Below are 4,255 nucleotides of genomic sequence, written 5' to 3'. Positions count from 1 at the left end.
TTTAAAAAAAAAAAAAAAAAAAAAAAAAAAGTAGGGAAAAGGGAGAGTCTCGTTAGTAAAACTCAACAGAATTGATAGGATTCCTCGGGAAGCCACCTGTGAAGACCCTCAGAAACAGCTGGAGGGGGCTGGCTGGTTAGATCTGTTGGTTAGAGTACAGCCTTGTTAAGGAACAAAAAAAGGGCCAGCCCAGTGGTGCATTCGGTAGACGGCGGTGCTTGGGAGTGCGGCGGCGCTCCTGCCGAGGGTTCGGATCCCATATAGAGACCGGTCTGCTCACTGGTTGAGCGCGGTGCGGGCGCGACACTGAGGGTTGCGATCCCGTTGCCAGTCACGAAAAAAGACAAAAAGGGAAAAAAATTTTTAAAAAAAGAGTGCAGCCTTGTAACACCACCAAGGTCAAGGGTTCAGTGGTTCCCCCTACTGAGCAGCCGCCAAAGAAAAAAAAGGAAAACCTGAAGGGAAGTTTTGAGGACAGCTAGTTTCATAATCACTTAGTCATTCAACAAGCAGTTATTTTGTGTCTATCATGTTCCAGCAGCAGAGTAATGAGAGAGCAGGATGGCTGGTTTTCTCTCATTAGCATTATTGGCCCTTAGCTGGGACATGACAATGACAATAAATGTTCTTGAAAGAATAGTAGAGTTAAGGCACTTGTAGCTCTCATCTTCGTGAGGCTTTGTTCTTACAGGGACAGAGGGATTAACGAGCAGTGACACAGTCACTTAAGAATGATTGCATTTGTGGTTGGGGGAGCCTGAGAACACATACAGGGGGCCTGGCTTGAGCTGGAGGTCAGGACAGGCCTTTGAGCAGGTGATGGACAAGCCGAGGCCTGAAGGGGAAGAGGGATAAACAGGCTGTATTAGCTTCCTAGGGCTGTCGTAATTAATTACTGCAAACTGGGTGGCTTAAAACAGAAATATTCTCTCACAGTTCTGGAAGTTAGAAGTCAAAGTCGAGGTGTTGGCAGAGCCATGCTCTCTCTGAAGACCCTAGCGGAGAATTTTCCTTCCCTCTTTCTTAGCTTCCAATGGTTGCTGGCAACCCTTGGTTTTTTTTGGTTTACAGAGCTATAACCCTAATCTCTGCTTTCATTGTGACATGATCTGCTTCCTGTGTGTCTGTCTCTTCTTAAAGGATATCAGTCGTATTGGATTTAGGGCCCACCCTAATGCAGGATGACCTTATCTTAACTAATGAAAACTGAAAAGACCATATTTCCAAATAAGGTCACATCCACGGGTACCTGGGATTAGGACTTCCACGTATCTTTTGGGGGGATAGAATTCCACCCACAACACTGGCTGACCTGTGACAATCGTTGTTATTTAGGATCCTCGGTGGTGGCTACAGTTGGATCCAGAACAGCTTGGGCTGGCCCAGTTGAGAGTTCCTGAGGTGCAGGTGTTTGGTGACTGGTTTGCTTAAGGGGGTGGGACCTTGCAGGACGAGAAGGAAGAGGAGGAAAACAGAGAAGAGGAAGAGAAGAAGGAGTTGAAAGACTAGTTCAGGGGCCGGCCTGTGGCTTACTTGGGTGAGTGTGATGCTGATAACACCAAGGCCATGAGGTTTGGATCCCTATATAGGGATGGCCGGTTGGCTTACTTGGGAGAGCGTGGTGCTGACAACACCAAGTCAAGGGTTACTTGTCATCTTAAAAAAAAAAAAAAAAAAAAAGAAAGATCTGATTCAGCTGCAATAGCGATAAGTCACCAAATTGACTAGGTGGGTGCAGAAGCCTTCCGGCTCTACACCGGCTCAAAGTGATCAACCCCAATTTAGGCAGAGGTTGTCTGGGGACAGGGAGAGAAGGTCTCGGGGGGCCATCTGTAAGGTCTCATGTCTTCTTTTTCTATTTTTTTAAAGATGACCAGTAAGGAGAACTTAACCCTTGACTTGGTGTTATCAGCACCACACTCTCCCGAGTGAGCCGCGGGCTGGCCTGATATCTCATGTCTTGACATGGACAATCATATTTCCTGTGCTGTCCGATAAAGTAGCAACTGATCTCACACGTGGCTTTGGAGCATTTGAGATATGGCCAGTTCGAATTCAGATGTGCTGTAAAGTGTAAGATACACATCGGATTTTGAAGACGTAGTACCCCCCCAAAATCTAAAATAGCTCAGTAATTTTTTATATTTATTACATGTTGAGATGATAATATTTTGGATATATTGGATTAAATAAAAAGCATTACTGGGCTTGCTGGTTAGTACAGTTGGTTAGAACACGGTGTTATAATATCAAGGTCAAGGGTTCAGATCCCCATACTGGCCAGATGCAATTATTAAAGTTAATTTCACTTGTTTCTTTTTACTTTTTCTTTTTTTAACATGGCTTCTAGACTATTGAAAATTATAGGGCTGGCCAGTTCTCAGTTGGTTAGAGCGTGGTGCTGATAACACCAAGGTCCAGGGTCTGATCCCTGTACGGGCCAGCCACCAAAAGAAAAATGAATAAATAAATAAACAAGCAAAAAGAAAATTATATCTCATGTTTCTACTGCCTTGTGCTGCTCCAGGTTTTTTCAGTTTTTTTGTTTTTGTTTTTGTTTTTTTTTTGGTGTGGTGGAAATCGTTCATAACAATAATTTTATAGATAGGTTGTTTGGGCTGTTGTGTGGATTTGAGGGGTCAGAGGTGGTAGCCAGAAGGCCAAGGCTGAGGGACTGTGATGATGGGGACTGGATCCGAAAGGGTAGTGATGGGGATTAGAATAACAACAACAGCAGTTACAAATGCTGGCTGGTTAGCTGACTTGGTTAGAATGCGGTGTTATAACACCAAGGTCAAGGGTTTGGATCCCTGAACCTGCCAACTACAAAAAAATAAAAATAAAAGGCAGGGAAAGAAGAATGAAGGAGCCCAGGAGTGGGGGTTGGGGCAGAATTTTGAGAGAGGTCAGAGGTAGCCACGCAGAGGAGAAGAGCAATCTGTGCAGAGGGAAGAGCCAGTGCAAAGGCCCTGGGGTGAGATGTAGCTGGTGAGTTTGAGAAAAGAGGCAGGTGTGATTGAAAGGAACTGAGGGAAAGGAGAGGAGGAGGGAGGAGGAGAAGTCAGGGAGGTGATTGTCCTTTTGTGCCTTCTTCGTGTCCACACCTCGTCCAAATCCTCATCTGAGTTCCTTCAGGGGGCTGAGGACACAACTCTTGGTATGGCCACTAGAGGCCACCCTCTCTGTGCGGCTCACAGAGTCCCTCTACATTGACATCACATGGTTGGCTCTCCCTGAGCCCTAGCTGTCCCTCAAACACCACGCTAAGCACTTTACATGGATTAACTCAGCTCATCTCCAACATCCTTATTGGTTAGATGCATATAAAATTTTTTGACAGCTTTATTGAAGTATAATTGACATATATAACAAACCACACACATTTGAAGCGTACGATCTGATGAGATCTCACACCCGTGAGACCACCATCGCAATCAAGATACTGAGTATATTTACCACTCCAAAAAGTTTCCTTGTGAGGTTTGTTAATCCCTCCGTACCGACCCTCCCCAGCCCCATCTGCTGATCTGCTTTATTTAGGTCACTATAGATGAAGTTGCATTTTCTCGAGTTTTATATAAATGGTACTGCGATGAATATATTCTTTTTTTTTTTTAAAGATGACCGGTAAGGGGATCTTCACCCTTGACTTGGTGGTGTCAGCACCACGCTCACCCAGTGAGCCAACCGGCCATCCCTATATAGGATCCGAACCCGTGGCCTTGGTGTTATCAGCACCGCGCTCTCCTGAGTGAGCCACGGGCAAGTCCTGAATATATTCTGTTTTTGTTTTTGGTCTGGTTTCTTTCCCTCGGCATAATTGTTATGAAGATGCGTCTATCTGGTGGCGTGTATTCGAACCCCATATTGCACAGTAAGAAACTGAGGCACAGAGAGGCGTGGCTTGCCCCGGGGGGTCACACCCGGAAGATCTGGGCGGGTTCTGGGTCTGCAGCCCCCAGAGGGGCGCTCCGGTACCGCGGCGGCCGCGGGCAGGTGCACACTCACCCCGGGACCCCGCCCGGCAGACTGTCCCCAGGACCTCGGAGGGGGCGGTCCCGGGGCGGGGCCGTGGGAGGTCCCGGGGCGGGGCTTCTCTGCTCTGTGGAGTTCGATAAGAGCCTGGGGGAGAAGCGCGTGCGCCTGGGCGGTGCGATAAGGCGGGCGTGGGGTCCGCGGGGAGGCCCCGGGGTTGTAGGTCCCTGCGCGGCGACCCGGGTTGGGGGCCGGGGACCCGGCTGGGGGGCGGGGCGGG

This window comes from Galeopterus variegatus, unplaced genomic scaffold (genome assembly GCF_000696425.1).
Source record: "Galeopterus variegatus unplaced genomic scaffold, G_variegatus-3.0.2 Scaffold171, whole genome shotgun sequence".
NCBI lineage: Eukaryota > Metazoa > Chordata > Mammalia > Dermoptera > Cynocephalidae > Galeopterus > Galeopterus variegatus.
This window is presented reverse-complemented; position numbering follows the sequence as displayed.